The sequence below is a fragment of the Nicotiana tabacum genome, chromosome 18 (genome assembly GCF_000715075.1).
Source record: "Nicotiana tabacum cultivar K326 chromosome 18, ASM71507v2, whole genome shotgun sequence".
In the NCBI taxonomy this organism is placed as follows: domain Eukaryota; kingdom Viridiplantae; phylum Streptophyta; class Magnoliopsida; order Solanales; family Solanaceae; genus Nicotiana; species Nicotiana tabacum.
In genome coordinates this window covers 4,399,007-4,417,327 of record NC_134097.1, presented here as the reverse complement: position 1 = coordinate 4,417,327, position 18,321 = coordinate 4,399,007, and the positions used below count along the sequence as shown (strand labels likewise).

The following is an 18,321-nucleotide window of genomic DNA, read 5'->3' as shown; positions in this document are numbered from 1 at the left end:
CTGAACCTATAAAGTTCAAATCTTAGGTCGGCATCTGATTGTGACGGTCAAAATATTCTATTGAAGGTTCAAGTTTCTTGGCTATTTGCCATATTAATGTAATGTTTCTTGAGTACACCCCATTACAAGCACTACCAAATCATTCTATTGACTTAAGGAAAAAACAGAGAAAAAGGAATTACAATAATAAAGACTTTAGGCAGTTAGTCATTTGTCTACGCATAACTGACCAAGTTTTTTGGGAAACTTTTCTATTTTTGGGTCAAGTCAAGAATGACATTAGTATTTTACTATTGTATTGTATACTAAATATAATTTTTTATTTTTACTTGTCACTTTACGCATATCAAAAGAAGATAATTTTTTTCACGTTTTACCCTTAATTCATTAACTAACATTTCTTGAATAAATAATGGTATATTGTAGCCTTCCAATACTCAATATTGGAATTCACCGAGAATTCTTCATTATCCCCAATGTTAAATACAAAAGTCCACTAAAGTCATTTTTTATTATCTTGTTCTTTGGAATATTTTTTTCTTCAGAAATTATTTGGGAAGTTGGGTTCAATTAATATGGTTATTGTGGTAAAATTATCATATCAATCATTGTTTTTTAAGAGGATTGAAAAGTCAAAACGTGTCAACTAAACTGAACATGAAGGAGTATTTAAAATGGCAGGATATGCAACTTTAATGGAATGTCTTTAGTGTGTATATACTACTACATTATAAACACTACGAAATCATTTTTATTGACTTTGGTACAAAAATTACAGTAACAAAGACTTTCGGCAGTTATTCATTTTTCTACGCCTAAACGACCAAGCTTTTTGGGCAGTAACGGAACGAAGATTTTCATCGATAGAATTTAAGAAATAAAAAAAATTAAACACGCGAAAAAGTTAAGGGGATTCAACATCTTAATATATATACATGAAAAAATATTAACCTTATATACACGATGTAATTTTCGGCGAAGGAGGTTCGGTTGAAACCCCCTTCCGTCTACTTAGCTCCCTGGTTTTAGGATTTCTTTGAGGCGTAGACGAAGGTCCGAATTTGAAGTTTATGGATTCACTTGCTACTAAACATTTGAACTCATAGCTTTTATTGGGTTCAGACTTATTATTTATATAATATATATTTTAATGAATCTTCTAATACAAATATATAATCTAAGCAAAATTTATTAAGTTCGTCAACCCGTAACTAATATTCTAGCTCCGCTCTTGCTTTGAGCTTTTTTTGCTCAAAGTCAAGAATGATATTAGTATTGTCTTTACGAATCAAGGATAGTGGTCAGTGCTCCTTGACTTTGACAATTTCTTTGTTATTTTGCATGGTTTTCTTTTGTGACTAAAAACGTCTAGGTACATTGCACGTTAACATTGCCATGAACAGAGAAAATATTTATATAATTTAAATTCTAAATAATGAGAAGACAATTACTAGTACCTACATATAGAGATGGAATTGATTAGAGGCGGAGCTAGTATATTAGGCGCAGATTCGATCGACCTCAGTCATTTTTGTCTAAACATATTTGTACTAGAAAATTTATTAAATATGTATAAATATTTAATTACGAATCCAAAAATTAAGACGAGTTATATGTTATGTGACTAATTCAGAATCTATAAATTCTAAATTCTGACTCCGCTTATAATGGAAAGACATATATCATGCTTTATATAACAGAATGACTGAATCTTGAAACTTTGTTCCTATTAATTCCTATGTACTATGTATTCTTATGTGAAAGCAAATAGGAGAAAAACTCATTTCCTAATTATTTGAAGAGACAATATAAAATTGAAACCAAACACACCCTTAATCTTTAAGAGTTATCCACATACAAAAGAATATAGGATCCAAAATATAGCCTATTATTTTATACTTCAACAATATTTTATGAGATTATTATTATGACTTTTAGAGTGAAAGTCCTTTAAATCTAACGGCTACTTACTTTAGTATTAACAATTTGATGGACTTTCTTGTTTTAGTCGTTGCATCTTAATTTTTTTTTTTTTTTGGTTTTCATCCGTCATTCGGTATTCGCATTGGGGGTCCGACTAAATTCAAATGTGCACCGAGAAGCTCCACACTGGAGGGGGAGGGGAGAAGTACTCTCTAACAAAAGTAATTTCCTACCCACAACTCGAACATGAGACATCTGATTAAGGATGAATTGAAAATGTCTTACAATTATATCAATTTTTTCATAATAAAGAGTCCCAAATAAATTCAAAAAAGGTTATTCTCACATAATTCTTTTTTCTTCTTTTTTTCACTAAGGGCATCTCCAACCCTCCCCCATTTCTCCAAAATGCAGTCCTTTTTTGCCAAAATGCGGCTCCAATGCTCCCCCATTTTTGCCCCCAAAATGGGGGATGAATAGTGTTACTCCAAATTTGGAGTGACACTATTCATCTCATCCATTACTATTAATTTGTTGCTTTATTATTATTTTTATTATTTAACTCTTTTAATTTATCTCTTTATATATACTTAATTATGTTTATGTAATACTCTTTATAATATTAAATTTACATCTTAACTTTGGCGTATAATTTTGATAAATTAATTTTCGTGCATTTATTATCTTTATGTAAAATTGTAAGTTAATTTTATTATAAGTTATTTTTATGTAAATTAATTTCATTTATGAGAGCATACTAGAGGTGCAAGTTGAATATTTATGTAATATTTAATCCGAATTTTACCATAATGTAATATGTATTTAATTATCTTGTATCTCAATGATTTCACTTTTATTTGAATTATCCGTAATATATATAATCTATAATATTTGCTTACAAATTATATTATTTTTAAAAAGTATGGTATAAAATAATTTTATATTAAATCATATGTGATGAATATGTAAAAAAGAAAAAAGATAGAATTTCTTTAATAAAAATAAGAAAATAAAAGATAATAATATAATATTAAAAAGAGAGAAGAATATAAAATGGAATATTCTTCTTTGGAGTAAAAAATGGAGTAATGGTTGAAGTAACTTTACTCTATTTTGAAGGAGAAAATGGAGGCAAGGGTTGGAGATGACCTTAGGAGATATTATTTTCATCAGAGCAATAAATCACTTATAATTTATACATCAACAAACCAAAAAAGTCACGAATTTGGGGAAAAAATATTTTGCAACTATACCGGCATGCATCACGATTATTCTTCATTATCCAAGGTGACCAATCTCATTGAAGCTTTTCTTGGTACTTTATACTTCACGAAAACAACTAATCAAAAACTAATACATAAGTAGTAGTATTTATTTGATTGACACAAAAAGAATGATGAAATGTGAAATCAGAATTTTATAAATTATTAAATTCTAAATTAATAATTATACATATTTTATAGATGAGTTCGGCCAAACCTATAAATTATAACTCTGCCCCGGGTGAAATTCAAAAATAGCCAGATTTACATGTGAACTTCCAGCATAATATACTCGAGTTCCAGCATAATAAGCTGGAGGTTCATACACAGGTGCTCCAATCTCCAGTATATTATGCTAGAACTTTTCGTGTGCTGAGTTCCAGCATAACATGCTGGAAGTTCATACACAGGTGCACCAATCTTCAGTATATTATGCTGAAACTTTTTGTGTTGCAGCAAAATAGTAACTATTTTTCAATTACCAATCCGAAAACTGGCTAACCCGTGCTATTTTTACCTCTGCCCTTGCATGTTTAGTACTTGAGTATATATACCGTGAATAGATTCACTTAAGAGGCAAATAATAGAATCTAAGTTGGATTCCTTTCAGAATTTCCACAAGGAATATTAGGTATAATCTACTATCACCAATGATGCCTATTAACGTACAAACACAAAGGTTTCCATCAATAGTTGAATCGCATTAAAAAAGAAAATAAAATAAATTTTCTTGTCTGTGGTTTGGTATGATTCTAAACTATTGGGCTGGATTGCAAATTTATGAAAGATTTGGGATTCAAATTGTGACTTTTTGATAAATAATTTTGGTTTGAAGTCCAACCTCCTACTATTTGTTGAGAAAATTACTCCTTGTAGCCCCTTAAAATTTTAATAGCCCATGTTTTTTTCACTTATACGAAATGGCCCTTCGGCCCAAACATATTACATCTAATAGCCCGAAATGTCTATTTTGTATATTTTTTGTATAGTGACAGTCTATTTTGTATAATGACAGTCTATTTAGTATATATTTAGTATAGTGACAATCTATTTTGTATATATTTTGTATAATGACAGTCTAGTGCATATAAATTATATAGTGACAGTATATTTAATATATTTTTGTATAGTGACAGTCTATTTTATATATATTTTGTATAGTGACAGTCTATTGTATATAAATTGTATAGTGACAGTCTATTTTAATATATTTTTTGTATAGTGACAGTCTATTTAGTATATACATTGCATAAAATTTATATATAGAGTGTATCGTGCATCTTGCAATGTATCCATAATATATCATTAATGTATCCCGAGCGCTTTTGTGTATCCAAAGTGTATAGGTTGTTCTACAATGTATAAATTTAGTATATATAAAGTGTATCGTGCATTTTACTACGTAGTGATGTAGTAAAATGTATATATGAAAGATTTTCTAGAATTTAATATTGTGTTAAAAATTACAATGATGATAGTTATTGACAATTTATATCTATTATATAGTATTTATTTGAATGTACATTTACGTTCTTTGTACGTAAAGGGGTATTTGATTTAAAGAGTGAAGAACATATTATTGTGTATTAAATAAATAAATAAATAAATAAATCTAGAACATATCTTTCTAGATATTGGGCACCCTCCCATTCTATCAACTTTATACACGAAACTCACAATTTCCCAATTTAAAATATTAATACCTACATAAGGTGGTACTATAATCACCATTCCTTCCGCATAGAAGTAAAGGGCAAGAAAATTTTAATAAAATATTTTCTTGAAGAAACCAATTGATATATATAGAAGATTGTAGTAGGTGCAGACGAGCCTACTACTTGAGCAATAGTTAGTTTTTGGTGTATAAAACGTCGGCTAGTGGCTGCTAAATTTATTTCTGGCTAGTGGGTGTTAAAAGTTTGGCTCGAGCGGCCAACAATGATAAAAGCTCCTATTTGTTCCTCCTCAAAGCCCTAATTGATGGGCCTAAGCTTGCTTTAGTGGGCTTTTAGATTCGCTTGATGTTAATTCCAAAAGGATCTTTACACAAATAGCTTGTCATATTCACTATTTATTTTCTAGCCATATACATTGATTATACACAATTATACACATATAATATATAAATTATGCATATGTCATACCTACACCGGCTATTTCAAATTTAAGTGATTGGGTGGGCTGCTATTTAGGTTAGTTCTTCAATTCCAAAGCATGGGCCTCTGATACCATGGCAAAAATGGTCATTTGCACAAATGGCCTTTTTGAGACCACTATTTAAATTTTATCTCTGTAACCCAATTGGCTAAATTTGTCTTCAAAAATAAAAATTAGTATGACTACTTTTAAAAGCGAAATTTAACTCATCAGGCTAACGAGGACATCATTTAACGAGTGGCCTCAAAAAAGGTTATACGATGCATATAATCCGGCAAAAATACTATGTACTTATCTTTTTTCTTAAATACAGTTACAATTACTATCTTTCCATCTCAAATTAGTTGAATTTATCTGTATAAATTTACTTTATTCGATATTCAATAAGAATGAAAGAGAAATAAGATTAGTAATTATTCTAAAGTTTCCACTAGTTGGCAAAAGATTGATGATATTACTCTAATAGCTTGACCAAAGGAAGAAAAGAATTAAAACTGAAAAAAATTATTCTTTCATATAATTATAGAATTCAATAAATTAACATAATTTTACAAAATCTCACCATTCCAAAAAGATAAAGTGAGAGACTGTAGCTCACGTGACCTAAAAAAGAAAAGAGAATGGCAACGTGGTCACAGTCTTATCTATAACGTGATCTAATCATATCAAAATCATCTTTACCCACATATGACTTTACCTCGAATTTATTTTCTTTTGTCCTTAAATTTTTTATTTTTTAGTTGCTCACTTGATGTTAGTTACTCGTATTGGGATCTGACTGCATAAGGATTCGAACCGAAAAATCTTACATTATGAGATAAAGCGAACAAATAAAGACGATTTCATACTTAGGGTTCGACCCGAGACCTCTCGCGATATCTTTGCATACCTCGATAAATTCCACGATTTGCTATCTCACCTTAGTATAAATATCGGATAATTTTATCTATTAATATTTGGACAAATAAAAAAAATCACATGCTATTTTTGTTTCCGTTAAATTAAACTTGAAAGCTCATAATTTTAATTTGTTTCATTAACGTCTAGATTAAGGCTGTTCATTTGGATCGGATATTCAAAATCCGAACCGATCCGCTCAATTTCGGATTTCGGATCTGATCTGATCCGAAATCTGAAAATCCGATCCGATCCAACAATTGTAAAGGTAATAACTTGGAGGAAGGTGTAAAGGAAGTACTGACTATTCGAAATTAAACTTTAATATTTATACATGCCCTAATATTTTCGGATTTCGGATTGTGTTTATTAAAATTTCTGATATTCGGATCAGATTCAGATTGATATAATTATAACCCGATCCGATCTGAAATCCGAAATTATTAGGGCATGTATAAATATTAAACTTTAATTTCGGATAGTCACTACTTCCTTTACATCTTCATCCAAGTTATTACCTTTAGAATTGTTGGATTTAGCTATATTGACACCATAGTACTTTCATAATTGCAGAAACATGAATTTTTCTTACTGTATTGTCTCTTTTACAAAGAAAATATATATATGAGTTTGCAACTTTGATGCATAATAATCCGATCCGAAATTTAAAAATTCGATCCAAACTTTAAAAAATCTGATGCGATGCGATATTAATTCGGATCAGATTAGAATCCAAAATCCGAATCCGATCCAATCCATGCACAACCCTCAAGATCACACCCTTTAAATCCTTTAGTTTTCAAAATAATTCGTTTTTTCAATTAACGTCAGAAATAACGGCTGCTTTTTAACATTGACTACATATCCTACTGCAGGTTCTAGTGTGCGAGTGGTCCAAATGTTTTTACTACTACTCATTACTTATAAAGCAATAAAAGATTACTAAAGAAAAGTGTTTTGATTATGAAAAGTTCTGAAATGGCTTTTTGGGCCAATCGTTACTTTTTCTTGCTTTGCTTTCTTTTCTTTTTCTATTTCTTTTTGAATGAATACTTTCTCCATTTCCAAAGATATAATTATTTTATTTTTAGCCCTAAATATTGTGATGATATGGATAAAATCTTTATTTTAACCAGAAATCTTGAGTCCCGGTATTAACTATTAAGAATAAAAAAAATTTGAATAGGACACTCTTTCCCCTTTAACGAGCCTCACGCACAAAGTCGCACCTATATACAAAGAAGAGTGGTTACTGGACGTTGATTATCTTGACAAAAAATTCAAAATATGTATGTATATATATATATATGTTGAAACGACTATATATTTTGCATGAAACACTTAAGATTAAGAGTTTGATGAGGCACAGGTTGAACAGTTCACTTATGTGTCCCGATACTTTTAAATTCTGGATCCACCTCGGCTCATGTAATATGAATATGGATTAGTCAGTTGCCACACAATAAATATCGGACAAAAAAAAACTATCTCATTTTTATGTCTAAGATATATAGATTCGATGCTTTATCCAAATTTGTAGGCTTTGGTTTCTAATTTCTATGTATTGGTTGAGTTTCATTTGCTTTTGCTCTTTTTGTCTGTCTTTCTTTTCAAAGATCGAGTAATTTAAAGTTCACATATCCAATCTCTATTTCATCATTGCATATTCTGCAATTGAGAATAGCCAATTTTGGAATTAAAAGTAGGTCAAATTAGTTCATAATCTGAGTTATTAATTGTTTCAAAACTTTATGGTAAGGGCATATGACAGTAGAAAATAAGAGTAAATTCAGATCATTTTTTTTTTTATTGAATTTCCTCCCTTTTAAATATGAGGTGATGCGTCAAACCTCACCAGTAACATAACATGTTTTTTCAATTTATTATAGTCTATTTTTGTTTTTGGGGTAAATTCCTCTATTCTCCATCTGAGCTTGCGCATTAAACCTCATCAGTAACATAACTTTTTTTTTGTTTCCTCATAATCATGCCTGTATAATAATAAAAAAAATACAAAATAACAAGAATGATTTTACTATAATTTTGAAATTACTCCATGACAATTAACCCAATCTTCGAGTTCCAAAATCAATTTTCCCCATTGAATCTATGCATATAATTTTCTAAATAAGTTTATGATACAAAAAATAATAAGGCAAAATATAAAATTGATCGGTCAGCTGAAACTAATTGCATTCATTAGCCAAAAAGTGTATTAAATGTGTATATTGTATGTATATAATATACATTTATACAAAAAGTTATATATTTTATCGACTATTAATTTTGAAATTACTCCATGACAATTAACCCAATCTTCGAAGTTCCAAAATTAATTTTCCCCATTACATATGTGCATATAATTTTCAAAATAAGTTTATGATACATAAAATAATAAGGCAAAATATAAAATTGGACGGTAAACCGAAACTAATTCCATTTGTTAGCCAAAAAGTGTATCAAATGTGTATATTATATGATATAATATATATATATATATATATATATATATATATATATATACAAAATCGGACCTGGATTAAATTTTGAAACGGCTAAATATATAAATTTCTCAAAAATAATGTCTGCTGAAAATATAAAAGATGCATAACTTTTGATCCAGTTTGCACAAATTAATTTATTTCTTTTAACTTCCATTTGCTCAACTTTCCTCAGACTACAAATCTGCAAAAGCATCTTCTCCAAAAAGCTTCTCAATCTCTTGTCAGCTTTTTAATTCTCCAGGTTTTAAAGGAAAGTGAAGGAAAAAAGAAAGAAAAGTAAAAATCCCAAGTTTCATAGAATAACAAAAAGAAAATCAATTCCACTGTATAAAGTGTAAAAGATATGCAACCCTTTTTCTTTTTCCAAAGATTATTTTGTCCCTTCATTTTCTTATCAATTATTTTCTTTATATATTCTTTTTTTTCTCCTCTTTCTTCTTCTACTATTTCTTTTCTCAGTGTCCAAACACAATAAGTTTTGTAATCAATAAGAAAGCTTGTTATGGCTCAATGCATAAGTTTCTTGCCTCTATTAATGGAAATATGAAAGGTACTCCTCATTTCTCTTTTACACTTTCTTTTTGAATCATTAAAATTTTATATACATATTATGCGTATTTTCAACATGTAACATAGGAATGTGTGTGTATGTTGATATATATACACACACTATATTGAGTCGGGAAGGAATGAGTAATGGGTCGGGGAATCGGGCATTGGCCGGACTCTTTGATAGTTTGACCATTATCTCAGTCTAACTCAACTATTCGACTGTACGGTTATTGTGATTGGATGAGAAAGGGGAGATGACGCCTTCCTTTACCATCTGGCGATTTTCACTAATATCTCAACAAATATCATATCTTGAATCTATAATTATAAAATTTATAATATGTTAAATGTTATGACATTAAATGTTAAACTCGTCAAGTTTAAAGTGAAGATATATAGAGCTTGAAAAAGTATACAATACATGTTGTAGATGGCAGTGATAAATGCAGAAAAGTAGGGTTTGATCTGTGAAAAATCTGTTGTGAAAACGATTGATATCTGTGCATATTACTTATTTAGTTTTTTTCTTTCTTTTTATCTGAATATAAAATAGAGAATTCAGTCTAAGATCTCCATTAGTGTCTATTTTTTGGTTTCTCTATATAGGGTTCTTTGCTTTGTATAATCTTTGAGCTTCTATCGTTTTCTTGAGTTCCGCTTTGGTATATGAGAATTGGTAGTATTAAACTAGCAATCAATTGTTTTTTTTGGTTTTTCACTCGGTGTCCGATACCCACATTAGTGCCCGACTAAATATGAATTCGCGGCGGAAAGTCCACGTTATTGGGGTAAAACTAGCAATCAATTACTATATCATGCTCTTAGTTCTAACTTCTCGCATTTCTTTCCTTTTTTTTTTCCTCCCTTTTATCCACAACTTCCCTATCTCTCTTTAATTTTCTTATCCAAATTTACTCACCTACCTTTTAATATTGTCTATATAATCCCGGTTTAAGTTTTATAACAAAAAAAACTCTTTATTATTATTCACTTTGTTCTAATTTATGTGTCACCATTCGAATTATTAGAGCCAAATGAATTTTTCTTTGACCGTAATTTTTCATGTCTTTTAAGTACTTTGAATTGTTAATTATTATAATTCGTGGTAATTTTTGTAGTTTCAAATATGTAAATTTAATTTCAAAAAAACTTAAAGACTCTCTATCTAAATTTACGATTAAAATTAAAAGGTTTGACTCTCGAAATCTGAATGATGCCTCGTAAGGGAGTACTATTTTTATCACATATTTATAGTGGAGGTCTACGGTAGCTGGGATCTAACTAGAAATAGAGTTAGGATTTGAAACTTATGAGTTTGAGATTCTAATTCTTTTAATCTTTGTTGAAAGTGGGAAATTCGGGGATCAACAATCCTAGGATTGTTATCCCATATGAGATATACCACCAATATTATACAAAATTTATACCAATATTATATTTATAGCAATATTATCTAATATCTATAATCAAACATGAGATAAATAGAATTCAAAATTTTATTTCGGGATTAGTATATTTATCTGATAACCAAACGATTTCTTAAATTACTGAATTATAAATTAATAATTTATAGATATTCAGTGAATTTTTTAAAACAAAAATATAATATTTCGATCAAAGTAGGTTCAGCCGAATCCCTATCTTACATACTAGCTCTATCCATGGACGCCGTATAAAAATCGTACATGGCATGCCACCTCATTATCGTAACCCTATTTTACTTCCACTCGTAATACCTTCTCTTTCTCTTTCATTAGAAGGATGTGTATTTTAGGATCGTTATTATTTACTTGAGTCGATGATCTATCGGAAATAATATTTTTATCTTCGGAAGGTAGAGATAAAGGTCTATGTATATACTATTCTCCCATAAATTCACTTACGAAATTTTATTGAGTTTGTTATTATTGTTATTGTTGTCATTTACCATGCTTCTTCATTAATTTAGATATATTTCTATTTTCTCCTTTGTGTGCATAGTTTAGGCTGAAAAAATGCAAAAGTTTTATTCTTCACAATTCTGACTTTTTCTATCCATACACCATTCTGTCTCCTTACTGTTCTCTAGTAGTATGAATAGTGTCTGAAAGTTACTTGCTAGTGGCAAAAGTAACAAGTAAAAGAAGAAGAGGGATCACTAGTTTACCAATCAATTTGAATAATTGAAATTTCGTCCAATAATGAAATAATTTATAATCATATAGTATCTAAGATTTATGTTAAATTATATTTAATTAATAATATTTTCTCTTAATTTTCGAATCAAATCAAACGTTATCACTTTCCCCTACCGATGTATATTTTTATATCCTACAACTTCAACGGATCGTTTAGCCCCGTTCATCTTCAGCTTAAGAGCGATTGATCATCAAGTTATTACGCACTCTTTCAAGAGTGACTACTTCTCGGCAATCCTCCTAGCTATTTCTGCGCCTCTACATCCTTTATCACTAAGCGATTATTTAGAGGCCTTAGCTGGTGATTTAGGTTATTTTTCCTTCGATGATATTATAAAGCTTATCCCCTATCGCCTCACTATCCAATCTTGACCCGAGTATAAATTGGGACGGGAATTGAGACAAGTTTCTACTTGACCTAAGTGAGACAAGTTTCCAATCAAGACAGAACCCTAATAAATATAGGAGTTATTCACATCATAATAAATGAACCACCAGTTGTTGAAACTGTTCTAGCAGATATTCAATTAAAAATGGGTAGGAAAAACCAACAAACATGGCCAGTCTTCTTAAATTTTTATCCATCTATTTTCTGGAGTTACCCCACTCTCATCTTACACCTTCCCTTTTACTGTTGTCACCCTACCAAAATGTCGGTAGTCCACTGCATAAATTATAGTATTATGTTCTTGTAAGATTTGTGGGAGAGCCGTATTTCAAGGCTTGTGATATACATATCGTATTTTGAATTAGTAGCTACTTTAACGGTTCGAACCTGTGGCCTATAGGTCACACGTAAATAATTTAAATATTACTCCAAGGCCCTCTTCACACCCTATCAACAACAACAACAAATTAACTTAGTGTAATTTCACGTAGTGGGGGTCTCGGGAACACCCTACCAAAATATATTTAATTTTTTTACACTTATATAGACTGATAGCTACATAATTTTTTTTTTACTTTTAAAGTATTTTAACATATTGTATCAGGAAACTTATCTTAGTTTTTACAGGTTATTAATTCTATATTATAAACCATTACTTGTAATTAATTTTTTGATGACTCGATAGTTGTGAAGGGAGCCTTGGAGCAATAGTCAAATTGTCTATGTGTGACCTATAGGTCACGGGTTCGAGTCGTGAAATCAACCACTGATACTTGCATCAGAGTAGACTGCCTACATCATATCTCCTTAGGGTTAGGGGTGTTCGTCGATTGGTACGGTATGATATTTAGACATTTCGGTTCGGCATTTTCGGTATTCGATTTCTTAAAATGTTATACCAATACTGTACCTAATTAAATTCGGTATGGTTCGGTTTTCTTCGTTCAGTTTCAGTTTATTCGGTTTGATAACTTCGGTTTATTCAGTTTGAATACTAACTAGTGCTTAAAGCCATAGACTCTAATATTCGTAATTAAAGTACTCAAAAGTACAAAGCTAAAAACGTTTGTTGACAAAAGAAATAAATTTGATCCAAAACCAGTAAATATCAACCCAGAGAGAAAAAACTATACAAAAAGGAATAAATTTGATCATTAGAAATGTCTCGTTACTTAGACTTAATTGATGAACTTAGAGATATACTTCCTCTGTTTCAAATTAGATGAGGTTTTTCCTTTTGTCTGTTTCAAAACAAATGACATATTCTTAAATTTGAAAATAATTTAACTTTAAACTCTTTATTTTACCCAATTTACTCTTAATGAAAAGTTTTTATAACCGCATAAATGTCATGGTTCCACAAAGCTTTTACCCCTTAAGCTTTTAAGACGACAAGTTTCAAATGTCTTCTTTTTTTCTTTAACTTCGTGCAGAGTCAAACTAACTCATCTAAATTGAAATGGAGAGAGTAATTTATAATATATGTATTGTGTAATATAATATATATTTCGGTACGATGTTGATATATCGGTATTTCATTATAAAGTATCAAATACCATATCTAATGCCAATTTTTTTTTTTAAAATTTAAACCAAATACCATACCGAATACCAAAATATCAAATACCAAAATTTTCAGTTTCGGTATGTTAATTACCAAATTATGCACAATCGGTGCGACTCTTCTTTGGACTTTGCGTGAATGCGGAATGCTTTGTGCACTATCTAGCCCTTAATGACGTGATAAATGTAATAAAATATTTACTTTATCAGTGTTTAAAAGGTAAACTGAAAAATTGAAAGTTAGTGGGACCACCAAGTTTGAAAACTTGGGGCCCACAGACACTTATTATATTTGATAATTTGACTAAAAGGAGTCAACAAACCAAGTTATTATTGGGAAAAGCAGCAAATTAAAAATCTGTTTTAGCCGCTATAAACACCTTCCACAAACGAATGTTAGGCCACAAAAACAGTATTCTTGGGTAAGGTGGGTGTTAGTTTTCTTTGGTGATAGTCTCGAGAAACATAAAGAAATTATATAAAATAAAAAAACTAAACGGTAAAAATCTTTAAAAAAATCAGAAAATTGATTTCTTGAAGTTGATGCCCTTTTTAGTCAGTAGAGTCAGGTCTTCCCTCATAAAATACTTGTACTACATATAATATACATTACACAAAAGCTGCAAAAATACAGTTTGAATTAGTGTTATTAAAATAATGCAATTTTTTAATAACACTAGGAAAAATAATATATTTACTAGGAAAGATAATATATGTACTAGTAATAGTTTTGATATTATTAATCCTTGTTTGATACTAGTTTTTTCTTTAACTTATGTATTAGTTATACATTTATTCAATATTATTCTTATACTGAGCAAAACATGATATTAATAATATATATCTTAATTTTTAGTATATGAATAAATATGTATAAAGTCATAACTATTTTTTAAAAATCTTTAGTATTATACCAAAATCAAAGGGTCGATATAAAATAATTTCAGCATTATAATATACTACCTGATTACTATTTTTATATACTATATTCAGGATTAATCTTATACCAACGGTACCAAAATTATTTTTTGAACCTCCCCCTTCTTGAATCTGTAATCTGCATCAGCATCTAGGGAGGGTAGAAAGAACAATTTGTCATTAATGAAGGTTAAATAAAGGAAAGAAAATAAGACAGAGATTGCTTGTGCAAATCTAGATATACTGGGAATTGGACTTTTGAGGCAAGTAAGGTATGAAGTGAAAAAGTGGGTTTCCTCTCAATTGCTTTTATTTCTTTGTTTTGCTTTGGGAAATTGACCCAAGGGTGTTTTCTTGGAGGTGAAAAGTAGAGGTTAAGTGACAACATTTACTCTCTTTGAGAAGTTTTGTGGGTGGGAGGATGTAACAAATAGTGGTAAATCCAGTTCAAGAGAGCCCAATAGTATTTGTCTAGATTTTTGTATATGCATCAATAAAATTCATTAAATATTTAACTGTTAACCTAGTTATTATAGTGTATTGATTTAATATTATCGTAGGAATCCATAAATTATAAAATCTTGAAGCTGCATTTGACATATATAGATTTAGAGCGAGTTTTGTAGATTCAAGTAAAGGTAATCGTTACTTTCGACTTAAACTCTATATACATATACATACATACATAATTTTCCAGACATTTTATTATTTGCTTAAATTTTGACGAACAAAGCGACTCATACCCGCCTAGAATCTTTAAAGTTGTTTAGTATCTAATCTTATGTACTTTAGGAACTTGGTGGAATTTAGGACATGGGGTTTTAGTGGTAATCAATGTCAAGCCCATGCCCAAAAAAACCGTACACACAAAAGCAAACACTATTTTTCATGTACTATCATTTACTTGGCTTCATTATGTTGTTTAAGACAAACGTTCACTGTGTTGGGAATAGACATTTACAAACACACAGACACACACAATGCAAAACATTTCTATGTTCTGAGCTGTCTCATTAAGCTTCTTTCTCTTCTTCTTTTGCCCCCTTCTCTTCCTACCCCTAAATTCCTTATAGACCTCAGTAGTACATTACAACAACTGAAAGACATTTTTACTTACTGATTTTAAGGTTAGGACAATACTTCTCATCAAAATAAAGTCCCCTGTTGAAAAACCATTATAGGAGAGAAGAAAACAAAGAGAAACTATTCATGAAAGGGTACGGTGAAATATCGTGAAATAAAGTCCTTTTTGATTGGGAGCGGTTAAACTCTAATAGTAGACTTTTTACTATGCGAATCTAAATTAGTTGAACCGATAAGTTTACCTTCTCACCATTTCAAGGCCCAAGTTTTTACCTCTCTTGGTTCAAGTTTGTTCATTCATGTGACCCAAAATGCACCAAAAAAGACAAAATGAGAGACCCATTTAAGTTTCTTGAAGATGGGAAGCTTCAAAAATCTCATCTTTTTTCTTGTCCTAATACTATGTAGGACTTTATTCTGGTGCTGTAAGCTGAAGAAAAAGGAGTGGGGAAAAAAATCAAACACCTTGTGTGCAATGCAGGATTCAGTGGATTTTGGTTCTGTAGATTTCAAGACAATGTTAGTATATCAACTGCAAATGCAAATGCAGATAGTTGGTTTTATTTCCAGCTACTGTATGGGTTCAAAATTTCAACTTTTTCTGCTTGAGATGGATTTCTCCAAGTGTTGTTACATCTGTTCTTGATTCACGGCGGCTGACGGTGATGGTTGGCGGCGGAGGGTGGTGGTTTGTGGTGGTGATATTGGCGGGGACGGCTCAATCTTTCTCTTAATGGTACCTTTTTGTATATCATTTTGATCTTGATTTTAACTTTAATTTTCTACATTGCCTTTTGGTTTTTATTGTTATTGTAGAAAATTTGGGATTAATTATATTTATCTTTGGCCTCTTTTTAAGAAGAAAAAAAAATACAATTAAATTTAATGATGCAGCATCAGCAATATATTACTACTTGATGCAGTTGCTCAAAGATATTCATTTTGTTTGTTTTATATGCATTAAAAAGGGAATTAAAAACATCAATTTTATGCTAAATAGTTATTGTTTTCCCCTTTTGTTTTTATTTCAATTTTTGTCTTCTTTTTCTTTTTTCGAAATTTGGATCTTGATTGTGGGGAAGTTCAACAGAGAGATGGCGACACAACAAAAGCTAGTAGGTGAAATTACTAGGTTTATACTTGCTTGAGTAGGACAACATAGCAGAATTAGCATAGGCTGTTTAGTTTTTTTTCGTACATGTTAACTTTTTATTCTCTAAAGTGTAAAATAATTTTTATAATGTTTAATTACCTAAAAGATAAATAGAGGTTACTTATTTTGGATCACAAATAAAATATCAAAAAATTATTTATTGTGGACCGGAGGGAGTACAGTTCATCTGTTCATATCAAGTGAAAACAATATTTTGAAAAATAAAGCAGGTAATCCACTGCGACATTAAATTATAACTACGTGTAAACAAATAATTTAGTGATTTCACGAAATTGAATAATTTTTCATTACAACAAATAGTTGAGTGATTATAGCTTGTTGGCAGTGATTTTCTTTAGTTATGTAGATTAATAAGACCTTGAATCAATGGCGGATTTAGAATTCCAAGGTTAATGATGCACTTATTATATACTCAACCAAATTAATATTATATATACCAATATATATATATATATATATATATATATATATATTGTGTCACTACTTGTATATCAATCATTTTTTTTAAAAAAATAAAAAAATATAGATATATACATGAAAAATCGAGCCAATTATCTTTAACATAAAAGTTGAATAATTATCCGTGAAATTATTCCGAAAAAAAATAAGATATGATGGAGTGGGGGAATGGGGATGTGGGATATGAGAATGTGGTACATAGGGAAGTTCTATGAAAGTGTACTCTATTTATCATCAAATCATACAATGTATTGCAATTTATTTTGTGTTCTTCTTTGGTTTAATAATTTGGCATTTTGTTTTTTAGCTGCATGTGAATTTAGGAGTGATTTATTTCTGTTTTTTTTTGCTACTTTTCTTAGAGGCTTTTTTTAAATGGGGCACTAAATTGAGTGCGAATTTTCCATGAAATATTTCATTTCTTGACCTATTGTGATCATGTAAGATAATATTGTGTCTGGATTTTTGTCTTTTTTGAAAGTAACAAAATTATATTGTGTTTCCCAAACATTTTGTTTTTGTTACTTTCTTTACTTTCAAACTCCCTTTGGTTGTGTCTGATTCAGGGTAGATATGTTCCCTGTTTCTCTAATTGTTTTTGTGAATGGTATGTAAGCCAAAAATTTGAGAATTATTTTTCGAGTATAACATTTTCGAGTTTATAGCGCATGTAATTATTGTTGAGCGATCTGCCCTAATACTGAAAATTTTTTACTGTATAGCCGCTCCCAGAAATATTAGGGGCGAATCTACAGTGTTGATTGCGGGTTTGGCCGAACCCAATAGCTTTTATTCAAATTTTGTATTTGTATTAAGAAATCTAATAAATATGTACAAATTATTAATTTAGAATGCAGTAAATTAAATGGATTATAATCCCGAACCCATAAGGTTCAAATTCTAAGTCCGCTTCTGAAAATAATAACCTGGCAAAACATATATATAAAATAATACCGGCAAAACGTATATTTTTGTATATTTGTATAATATATTTTATACACAATCGTCATTTGTATGGGGATCATTCGTTTCCCACATTATCCAATTGATTTTCCAATATTTCAAATATTTAATATTGTATAGTCATTTATATTGTTGTTTAAATAATTTTTCTTTCCAAAATCTAGTCTTGATTAAAAGTAATAGTAAAATTTTGGGTTACAAAATGGTAAAGGATTCAAACTTCTATACTAAGACGTCATTTAGTCGATGCTGACAATTCTTAAAAATAATGTGATTAACAAGAGCTTAAAAATATGATTGT

General features: G+C 29.9%; 1 long non-coding RNA gene across 1 annotated transcript; it reads left to right on the top strand.

Moving 5' to 3' along the window:
• The first annotated feature begins 9,126 nt into the window (after nt 1-9,126).
• Nucleotides 9,127-16,211, top strand: LOC107794449 (uncharacterized). Its single transcript, XR_001649928.2, has 2 exons — nt 9,127-9,293; nt 15,833-16,211. It is a non-coding gene; the product is annotated as an uncharacterized LOC107794449 (long non-coding RNA).
• Nucleotides 16,212-18,321: the final 2,110 nt, after the last annotated feature.